The 12,203-nt window shown below is 38.1% G+C and overlaps 1 protein-coding gene across 1 annotated transcript in view; it reads right to left on the bottom strand.

Annotated features, from left to right (window-relative positions):
* The window catches only part of LOC121956082, a 99,888-nt gene that overhangs the window by 86,560 nt on the left and 1,125 nt on the right, over nucleotides 1-12,203 (bottom strand). The gene's annotated exons all lie outside the window — the stretch shown is intronic.

Genomic DNA, 12,203 nt, shown 5'->3' with positions numbered 1-12,203 from the left:
CACTAAAGCTCCTTTATATTATTGAAATGCGTTCCTTGTGATTCAAGTTTTTTTTTAGCTTACATACACCAAGACAGACACCAATCAGTTCAAGCCATGGTATCTTTGCATTGTGATCAGTCTACCAACTATAGTCCTTTTCATTGCTAGAATATGGATATCTCTTTATGCAATTGCTTTTTAAAAATTGCTTTTTTGGTGTAAATGTTCTCTGCAGCTTTATTCCGACATGACAGAACCAATACCGTAAAGGAGCCTCAATCTCAAGTGAGATTTTGTAGCTGACGCATGAGATGTAGTGTCCCTAATTAATGACTATCATGAGAGCAAGGGAGTGAACGGTACGATGAGTTTTCTGAACTTTTATCATTTATAATAGAATTTTGCTGCATAAGTTATAAAGTCTGACAGTGGACACGTATGGATTGACAAGATGAATGACTGCAATCATATGCAGCTGGTTTATTGGAGGTTCCCAAAAATAGCCAGAAGAAAATTGGGGATGCAGCGTTTGTCAGTTACGCCCTAAAGCTCTAGAACACACTGCCTGTAGTGTGTGTTCTATACACTCTATTTTTAGCATTCTGTGTATTCTATTCTGATCTTATTTTATTTTTACATGGAGGTTTTATTATGTATTTAGGTCCTCTATGTCTTTTGTCAGAAAGCAATTGGTGTATGTAATTTCTTTCTTGTAAAGCACACTGGGCTGCATTTCTTACATGAAAGGGGCTAAGTTATTATTATTATAATTATTATTATTATTAATAATAATTTCAGCTGAGATTCTCATTAAATTAAAGATTAAAATTAAATTATTAACTCACATGTTAGATGTAAAGCAACTGACTGAATACTCATAATGCCATGAATGCTTAAATTATAGAGAGGAAGTGCTCGTCTAATTAAAATGTTTTTGTTCAACCTCATTTTATAAACACACAACTTGAATTACTGTGCATAAACTGTGGTTGCAGGTTGTGTGCAGGTGCACACAAATATACACATTCTATTCATTAAATATTGGTATGCATGTATGAATATGTAAGTGTATGTATATTTGCTGGTGATGAAGTTCACAGATTAACGGATTAGCTGAGAAGGGGTAGGAAACAAGTTTATACTTCCTCCTACTCCTTTTCAAGCATATAAATTGCAATTTCTTGTTGCTTGTTCTAATCTATTCATTAAGCATTGGTTATTATCAATTTTTATTTCTATTTTTATTCTTATTTTTCTGTTTGATTTATACGTTCAAAATAAATAAATATTCTACATCTACTTGACATGAAAAGAGTCTCCTCAGCAACTTAAAATTCTCATTCATGTTTTTTAAGATAATAAGTAAGAAATGTTTTATAAAGGTGAACATAATATACACATTTAACACCTATGCTGCTTCTTCCTTAATGTCCATGTGACATCAGTTCAGACTTGTGCTATTAATGTGACTTAAATGTCTCAGGTGTCACTCCTACAGACTGCTTTGTGACTTTAACGTATTGAGGAGCGTGCGTGAAAGGGGCTAATGTGTCCTCTCGCTCTGAAGTCTGTAAACACTGGCCAGTGAAGAGCTGCAGTTGTTGCAGCTTTTGGCAAAAGGCCAGAACACCAGAGGAAGGAAAACATGGAACAACTGGCCTCCAGTTCAGCTGGTCAGAATCACATTCCCTCCAAGAGGAAATCCATGCTGTGTGTGTGCTGTCCCTATGAACACCAAATGCCCTTGCTATATTATAAAAGATGATGGAGATTCTTTAAAGCAAAATGTATTCTATTCTACTGATTACACAAACTGGTGAAGTAAAATGCAGCACTTCCTGTGCAGTGTCTTTTTTTGTTTTAAGTATAAAAAGATGAAAACATGCATTGAATGTAGCACAAACAAAACACTAACTAGACAGCAGCATGGCACTTTGCATCTGTCTGAGTTGTCTGTGCTGAGGGGGCGTCTACACAATGCACAGCACCAAAACAAATAAACGTGGAGCAGCTGAGAAGTGATACTGAACATGGGGATTTAGCACAAGACGGTGTCGCATTTCATTTTCCCCCTCTCTCCTAGGGCCCTGTGCCTCACACACACACACACACACACATACATACACAAACACACACACACAATGCAGGGCTTTTGCAGAGCTCCAGACCGTGACTACTGAGTCACATTTTGCAACCATGGAGCAACACTACGACCTGCAAATACTATTAACATATGACCTGCAGAGGTGTTTGCTTGTTTCCAGCTTACAGTGAATAAATCCTCCTATATATCCAAAATATATATATATATATATATATATATATATTAATATTTATTACATCATTTAGTGTTAACAACACAGCATACCCATGGGTAAAGTTACAGTATGTTGTAGTTGAAGTGTGAGAAAACTGAGGAAAGCATTCTGTCGATTCTTTACAAAACTTGGCCCTCTGATGAGTAACCAGCTACAAGCCAGTAAGATGTGTTGATCTGGGAACCAGTTAGCACTGAGAGGATGGGAGACTGTCCTGTGGACACACAATGAGGGGGATGCTGAGTTTGGGCATGTCCATGTCCAATCCCCCCTTGTCTGCACATTCCACACAGGTAGAACCCTCTGACAGACAAGACAGCATGTGTAGTGACACGTGCGAACGCACACACGAAAACCTGCAGTTATGTTTAGACAAATGCATACTGCAGCCAACACAACACAGGGCAGACACTCTCTCTCAGCCACACACACACACAAAAACCCACACACGCACGAAAAAACACATTAAGACAACTTCCACTTACTAAAACCACATCTGGAAGACACATTCCAAGCAGACCGTCGCAATGTTGTAACACTGAAAATAACACAGTGCCTGAGGACTCATAAACATGCAAAAACACACGTGCGCAAGCACACACACACACACACACACACACACACACAGAGAAAGAGATGTCTGGCTACTATTTGCCTCATAAGCACCTGTTGCCTGAAAAATATTGGACAGAGGCTGGAGTCTATTAAAGGGACAGTGTGTCCAAAGTTTAACTGCCAGCGCTTCACGCCTGTTTAATGAAGGAAAGATGTTGTCACTCCAGGTGACAGGCAGATGTTGTATAAAGTCACAATTACCCCTTGTTATAGCCAGGCATTATTAGTCAAAAAACCAACAAATGTGGATGACATTGGTTTTGTTGTGCACACAGCAGTAAGAAATGAAATTTGTAAAACTTAAAAGCAATGTGTCCTCCCAAGAAAATGTTACTCAGAATTAGACATCTCTACATACAGTTTTTATAATGAGAAGATAATAATGGATGAAGCTTTTAACAGCCACCTTTCAAACCTGCAGGGCTGAGCATGTGATTAGTTTCCATTTATTCCGTTTTTTGTGAGTTCTAATGACATTTAAATCATCTAAATATTTGTCTCCTTTAGTCTTGTTTTTGTCGTGAATCATTTTTTTTCTTCTAGAGCTGAGGCTACAGCTGTTGCCATCTTTGATGTGGATGTAACCATAGTTACAGGTGTTGTTCTCATCTATTGTGAGGTTAGCAGAAAGCCACGAATCTTGCACTCATTCTTGTGGGCAATATCCACCAAAGCGTTTTTATTGAGGCAAACGTTTTTTTCAATGCTTCAATGGTTTTTGTCGATGCACTACAAACACCAGCTGCGTGACGATGCGCTGAACATCTATTCTGCACTTAGCTCTTCCTATTCTGTGTTGTTCAGAACACCAGGGGGGTATTCCAGAAAGGAGGTTTAACAAACTCTGAGTCTAACCCTGAACTCTGAGTCGATTTACTCTGAGATGGGAAACTCGGAGTACTTGGTTCCAGAACAGCCGATCTGAATAAGTTCAATCAGCTCTAAATATGTGAGTTCAGCGCGTGAACAACCTAAATAAAAAGCCATCATCAATGGAGACCCGATACCTCAATTCACCATGGCAACCGCTGAGAAACAGAAACCAAGCTACTTTACCCCATAGAGGTCCTAATGCTGCCTACGCCGAATGTTAGCCCATATTTAGAAAGAAAAGTAACACAGTTGCAGTAACTAAGGAGAGAAAAGCCTCATGGGAGAAAATCGCTGCCTGTGTCATTTGTGTCCATGCGCATGTTTGAATGCACATGTCTATTGACTAAACATTAACCACACTTTATTAAAATCGTAGCATACAGGTGAAAAAGTGGTGGATTGAATACATTTTGATTTACATTTAGGTGCAATCCCAGAAGGGGAAAATGCACTTTGAAGCAACTGAAAATGAAACATATAAAAAGATCAGAAAGATGAGGCATATTTCACTCAGGCATGATTGCAGGCTGACCTCACTTTGGTTTTATTCATATTTTACGTGAAACAGAGTAAATATTCCTTCAGTTGCTATTTCAACATGTAGTCATTTAAACCCCCAACAGAATGCTGTTTTAACACATATATGTCCTCTCGCCTAATATCCTGCTGAGTAAATGATCATTTAATATTGATACAAAGCTCAAACCGTCAACACAATATTAATTTTCTTCATGGGAATGAGAATTACTATAATGATTGTGTATTACATTATGGTGCATACAAATGTGGGGGTAGTACTTTTATTCAGCTGACTGATATTTGATTATTGATTTTGTTTACTGTCTTTTATTGTATGGTGGTATTTTAGCTGTTTGGATGTTTGGATGCTTTTTAAATGTAATTTATTATTGGGGTTTTGTTTTATTTTATTGTTTTTAATATATTCATTTTATATTTTATTTTTTAATTTTTCTTTATTTTATCCACACTGGTATCATCGATTTGTAGACTAAAAATCTTGGTCTTGTGTAAATGAAAATTCAATAAAATACTAATTATTTAACTTGAGTTTGACTTGATTCTCTTTCTGGAACATATAGAATAGAGTTTTTCCTCATCTCAGGGTTAACATACTCAGAGTTTCACATAACCTGCTTTCTGGAATACCAACCAGGAGTTGACAAATGAACTGTTCATCAACCTTAGTCCAATTATCAACAATGCAAGAGAAATATTTCAATTATATATATATATATATATATATATATATATTTGTGAGGGAACTGGGGGTTTACTGGGTTTTATTTTCTCTAATCAACCCACGGGTTGGTGGGTCCATCCTGTCTCCCTGTACGCTTCAGCCTTCCCCTTATCCAGAGCAGGTACTCTACCTTGTGCCGGCATGTTTACTTCTGTGGATATTCCATACACAATCCCAGTAATGAGTCCTAAAACCCAGTAAACCTCCAGTTCCCTCACCTATAAGTCAATGAGTTTTTTTTAATGTTTTTTTTTTTTTTTGGTTAGATGTCTAAAATAAGGTCTGTGGTTAATACAAGCTGAATAGACTTTCACTTTGTGGCATTTTTGTTTTAAAAAAGGTGGTTGCTGACAAGTAGCTAAATGAGACTACAGAACATCATCACACGGAGCCGCACCAAACACTGCTTTACAGCCTCGTAGTGGTGGCAACACAACAGTAGTGCAGTTTGTTTATTTACATCTGGCAATCATGTTTAGGCTTCAAAAATCCTAAAAGCGTTCATTTGTAAAGATTATCTCACAAGACAAAACGTGTAAGTATTATAAATATGTGTTTACCACAGAGTTTATTTTCTGCAATAATCCAAACTACAGGTCGACCAATATTGGGTTTTTTTTTAGGGCCAATACCGATACCAATTATTAGAACTTAATGATACCGACGATACTTGGAACTGATATACATTTACAATAGAAATGAAAATATTTCTGTTCACATGTAGAATTTGGAATATTTCTCACACTCCAACACAAAACTTTTAAAATGCTTTAAGCAAATGTTTCAAGAAAACTGAAACTTTCAACATAATTTTCAGCAAGTTCACTTTTTTTACAAAGCTCAGTGAAAATTCAAATAAAAAAAATGAATGACTAAAAGTAGCTCCCTGAGGTTTTATAATGTAAAAGTTCCTCCTATGCTGACTTTTTTTTTTGCATGGATTGCATTCTGCCTTCCCACACTTTTCCGATTACTAATTTTAATTTAACTCAGAATTCAAATAAAATGCCAATACAGATAATCCTCAAAATGCCAAATATCGGCCCCAAAAATCGACCAGGTCGACAATCTATTGAACCCTAATCTAAAACCCAATGGAAAAATCCCATAGGCTTTGGATGTAGGTATAAGGGCAACATCAGCTTCCAGGTTGGCCTACAGGAAACCGTCACCCCTGGGCCGCTCTATATCAGCAACCAGACACAACCAGCAGCACGTCAAGTAGATACATAACTACAGATGACATGGTTTTGGGTACTTGAAGACATGGCTTAACTAATTAGCACCTAATTGGTGTACATGTTTTCAACCATTCACCAATCAGCCATGGGAGCCTTGTTTCCAGCAAATTAATATATTCGGTGAGCATAGTTCAGCGCAATTAGATCACTAAGGTATACAGGCGTGCAAAGGGAACATTAGAAACTGAGATCATGATACTGAATTTGAACCTTTGGTATTTTGTTCTTCACACTTTCCCTGCAGTAATGGTTTTGTGCTCGCTCTCCCATTGGTTCATTAGAACTGATCCAGTGTGTCTTAAGGGCCTGACAGCCCCAGACATGTCTGAGTACCAGGCAGCCTGCACTGATGTCGTGCCAAGTTCTGATCTATTATGGAAGAATGACTTGGCACCAAGACACATCGAGTGCTACCTGTGTGTGTGTGTGTGTGTGTGTGTGTGTGTGTGTGTGTGTGTGTGTGTGTGGGTGGGTGCGTGCGTGTGTGTGTGTGCGTGTGCGTGTGTGATCATGGGCTCAAGACAGTGAGGGATTTAGACTGGTGAGGTGAAAACGCTTGTCCGTGAGATCAGGGGAAAGTGTGTGCGCAACATGTGAGCACATGCATGTTAATATGCACAACCTATGTAGCTCACCGTTGTTTCATTTTGTGTTAATGGCAAATAGAAAACACAAACTGATCAGTGTTTTCTGTCAGTGTGTGTGCTCCACTGCGTTGATGCAGACTGGAATGTACCATGTCATGAGCAAAGACAACGAGCTGTGTGTGTGTGTGTGTGTGTGTGTGTGTGTGTGTGTGTGGTCACTGGGTCAGTAAGTCATGGGACCCCCCTCTGATCTTAGCAGGGTTCGCGCCCTGCTGTAGTGCAGTACCAGGATGTGACAGGGCTGGGCGGGTAGCCCTCAGCCCCCGTTGACCTCTCCTAATCTCCCATGTCACCCAAGGGCCCCAACGCTCCTGTCTCTCCCTCCAATCAAGTAAACACCGTCCGCTGCCTCTACTTAGTCTGCTGATTAGCACAAGTGACTCTTATGTTTATCCCCATCTTTAAAAAATGAAATGGACTCCAGAACATGGAGGAATGTACCCTCACACTCAAATGCAATTAAACATCATTTCCAGAATAAGTTGGGCTACTCAGAAATGCCATCATGTAGCAAGTTTCCATTAACCCTCAAGTTGCGTGCATTGAAACTGCAAATATAAAATATGCCTAATGGAAACATGTCAATTTAAAAAAAGAAAAACCTCCTATTCGTTGTTTTTACGTTTGCACGTGGTGGTATTCTCTTCCCTCTCTTTATCACTTTCTCTCTCTCACACACACACACACACACACACACAGTGTTAGTTAAGTCAGCTCAGGTGCAGATGGTTGATTAGATTCTATAGATATGATTGATCGCCCCCCCGAATCCCCACCCATCCAGGTCCTGTCACTATCAGTCCAAGCTTTGAATATTTGCGAGTAACTGTCAATAAAACTTCAAAGCACCAAAAATATTTGGGACAGCTCTAAAAATTGTAGTAACTCAGTAGGAGAAGCTCAAAAAGTATTAATTTAGGGAATTAATACAAAATTTTGCCAAAAAAAAAACCCAAGTGATGCCCCTTACAACTATAAGACAAGCTTAGCGAAGCTGTGGTAACACCACAGTCACCTCTAAAATTCGACCAGTGTGCTGCATTCACATCCTGGGTACAGACAGCATGGGAAGTGTGAAGTTTGCTGGTAGTTGTTGGAGGGTAAAACAACAAAGGACTGTTGTTTGGTTCGTTGCCAGGGGTTTTTAGACTGAACAACTGTACCTAACAAAGTGGACACTAAGCATACATGTCTCACACTACACACATTTAAACAACACAGTAAATGCAGTAATCAGGTGTCCTTTACTTCTAAAATGCATCCATTGTGCTCCATAAATCAAATTTAAGGCTCTGACTCACTACTCGTACATTCTGTAGGTTTTTCAAAAATATTATACTGAATAATTCTACAAAACTCTGAATGTTTTGAATGCCAGTATTATTCAATGATTTACCTTTACGATGGGGAAAAATATTTTCTACTCGTTTGAGTGAAGACACATATGAAACTCATTTTTGTTCCTTAAATCACATGCCTTCTACATGGCGGCTCCAATCCATCTGATTAAAACAGAAGTGGGCACTGGAGATGAGACACTATCTTCCACACAGCATTCCACAGCTGGCAGGCCAGCCCAGCATCAACAATTGCTCCCCTGTTACCAAATCAAATTTAGATCCGTCACGTCTGATGACCTCCTTCCATTGGGGGTCTCGGCCCTAAGCAAGTTGCTGGAAGAACTGGGTTCACTGCCACCAACACAAGATCATATGGAGCCTTTATGATTGTTGAGAACCAAGTAAGTTGTGTCTGTGGCACAGAAGATCAAATACTTAAATCTGGCCTCCGTATGTTTGATTCACAGCATAAACATATTCAAGTACAACCCAACAGCAAAAAAGTTGGGACACTGTGTATAACGTGAATAAAAGCCGTATGCAATGATTTGCAAAACCCAATTTGATCTATTTTCTATTGAATACAGTACAAAAACAAGGTTATTAATGTTTGATACACTACAACATGTTCCAAAATAGTTGCGACAAGAGCAACAAAGACTGGCAAAGTTGCGAAATGCTAAAAAAAAAACAAAACACCTATTTGGAACATTCCACAAGTAAATGGGTTTATTGGTAACAGGTGACAGTATCATGACTGAATATGAAAGGGGCATCCTAGAAAGGCTCAGCTGCTCAAAAGCAAAGATGGTGTGATGTTCATAGTGAAATACTGCATGGGCAAATAGTCCAATAGTTTAAGATCAATGTTTCTCAACCCAGAATTGCAAGAAATTTAGGGATTTCAGCATCTACAATCCATAGTATCTTCAAATGATTCAGATAATCTGGAGAAATAGACTGAAAACCAATATTAAATGCCTATGACCTTCAACCCCTCAGATGCTACTGCATTAAAAACTTGTATGATTGCATAAAGGATATTACTGCATGTGCTCAGGACACACTTTGGGAAATTATGGTGTGTAAACATAGTCTGCAATGCACCTACAAAAGCAAATGCAGACTCTAGCGTGCAAAGTGAAAGCCATACATCAACAACATGCATAAACACCACCGACTTCTCTGAGCCCAAGCTCATCAGGGACGAGATGGACTAATGCAGAGCGGAAAAGTGTGTTGTGGTCTGACGAGTACACATTTAAAATCATCTGGAAATCATGGATGTTGTGTCCTCTGCACTAAACCATCAGGATTTTTACCACTGCAAAGTTGAAGAGCCACCATCTTTGGGGGATAATGTTCGTAAAGGAAGTATGAATGCTGAAAGGTACATATAGGTTTTGGAGCAACATATGCAGCCATTAAGATAATGTTTTTTTAGGGGACATCCCTGCTTATTCCAGCAAGACAATGCCAAGCCATATTCTGCACATGTTTCAACAGCGTGGTTTCATAGTAAAAGATTGCAGGTACTAGAATAGACTGGCCCGCCTGCAGTCCAAATCTGTCCCCACTGTAAATGTGTGGCACATTATCAAGCGCAAAATACTACAGAGACTGTATTTAGGTTGTCAACATAGTACTGCCAGAAAAACAATTATAATTTTACAAAAAGATAATTACGACTGATTTCTGTAAAAATCTTTACTTTTATTTCTTTGGCTAGTTGCATTTTTGAAGAGTAAAGGTAGTGACTGTCCTACGACATTGGTTTCAGGTGTCAAATACACAACAGTTGTGCAAAGGCAGCTACAGTGGCAGTCTGCGTCCAAAGGCCACACTAATTTGTTTAGAGGCACAGATCAACACCTGTCTAAACACAAGAATGTGGAAAGAAAGTAAGAATAAAAGGAGAGGGGGCAGCTTTTGTTGTACTGTCCCTGCAGGGTCCTAGGACATGATGGATCACCCTGGGGAAGAACAAAGTCTGTTCATTTTGACATTCTCACCCTCCTTCACTGTCCCTACACCAAAGACATTCATACAGTAGTTATTAAAGCTTTTCTTCATTCTTCTTCTCAGTTTCTTTTTTTTTTAACCTTTACCTAATTAACAGGGTTTCAAATAGGCCTATAGAGTATTGTTATTGTCACTGGCAGCAGTTTATCACAACAATCACATCATATGTCCTGTGTTTTCCATGTCCACACTGTGACATAGGACCAGGCTTTTAAGGATAATAACAATTAATCTATGATTGATTAATTGGTTGTTTAGAATTTGATCAAACATGAAATTTAATCGATTCATCGATAGGCTATGAAATGCTGTCAAAATATATGCAATATGTTGCTGTGAGCTTTGACTGAAGATTAAATGCAGTTGATATTGTTTGAAATGAGCAAAAATTTCATGTTTTTTTTTTTAATAACACTTTAATCAACTAATGATTCAGTAACTTCATGGATTAATCAATTAACGAAAGTGCCAACAATTTGCAACCCTAGTATTCACTTTGAAAGGTATTTTAAAAAAGCTGTGTTCAAGTGCTCAGAAGATAGAAACCCCTGTTGTTGTGGTTGTTGTCTTTGTTGTTGTTGTCTATAGATTTCATTATATTACTGCAGGAAGGTCTTTTTAATATTTCTATTAATCTAATGATCAACATCCAGTCTCACATCACAATATAGATAAAATATCAAAAAATTGGCATGTCTTATTATAAATGTTGTAAGCTTGGCTGGTGTCTGATCACAGGATTTAGATTTTTTTTAACTATAAAATATTCATATTGGTATTTCCTTCAAAAATCCACTACCAATTGCTCTAAATTATTTATTAATGGGCCTTGAGCCCAACAGGGCACAGTCTTCCCAGAGAGCATATTTTGTTCCTGTAACATTTACTGCGCTCATTATTAAATATGGACCGCAGTTCCCTTTTTTGTGGCAAAATTTAGGTAGCTGGGTTTTTTTTTTTCTTTTTTTGTTTATTTTCTTTATGTAGGTATGTTTTTGAGTTAATTATCTAGACATTTTCTCAATTTTCCCTTTACGTAAAGCCTAAGTATTCATTTATTGTGTTATTGGAATGTTGAATACTCACTTTTATGAAAACTGTTAAAATTGTTAATACGGGCTGACAAAATCACAGAAAAAAAGGACTGTGCCTGCAAAGTTGATGTTCAGCAGAGGAACTTCAAAGTGTGGACTGACACAGAAACGAGCAGGAGAGATCGAACAGTGACGAACAGCCAGCTCATTCACAGAGCTACATTTACTGCCTCAAAAAGATACTATTGTCCGCTTATGAGATGCTCTATCTCTCTCTCTCTCTCTCTCTCTCTCACACACACACACACATACACACACGCACACACACACACACACACTAGGAGCTCAAGGCTTTGCTTCCACTATGTTATTAGTGCTGCTCTCTTACCTACCCAGGCTGTTTTACATCTGACTCCAGTAATTATACTGTAAGTCTCATTTAAAGGCACACTAAACCAAACATTATGAAGTGACTCAATCTATTTCTTCTTATGAAAAAGACAAAAAAAATCTTCAACCTCTGCAACTTTGTTCAGAACACCAGATTTTACTTAAATGATTTATTAATGGGCTGTAAATGTAATCCATACATTCCTGTGGCTGGTTTTTTAGACCCTCCCTAAAGCTACAAATATTTCTTCCTTAAACCTCCCTGAGTGACACTGGGAAAATGCATGAAATATTCCTCCCACATGATGTGTTCAAAGATCACCAAAAAAATCCATTGATAATTTCTGTTTTTACAGTTTCTGGTTGTGAAAAATGGTGTTATTTGGCAAGCTTTGAAAGGCATGTTTTCTTTAAAAATCCCCCAAAAATTTAAAAGAAAAAAAATCAGCAAAACTTTAAAAAAAAACAATTACCCAAAGA

The sequence above is a fragment of the Plectropomus leopardus genome, chromosome 17 (genome assembly GCF_008729295.1).
Source record: "Plectropomus leopardus isolate mb chromosome 17, YSFRI_Pleo_2.0, whole genome shotgun sequence".
Taxonomy (NCBI): domain Eukaryota; kingdom Metazoa; phylum Chordata; class Actinopteri; order Perciformes; family Serranidae; genus Plectropomus; species Plectropomus leopardus.
The sequence above is the reverse complement of the archived record's forward strand: the minus strand, read 5'-3'. Positions and strand labels throughout refer to the sequence as shown.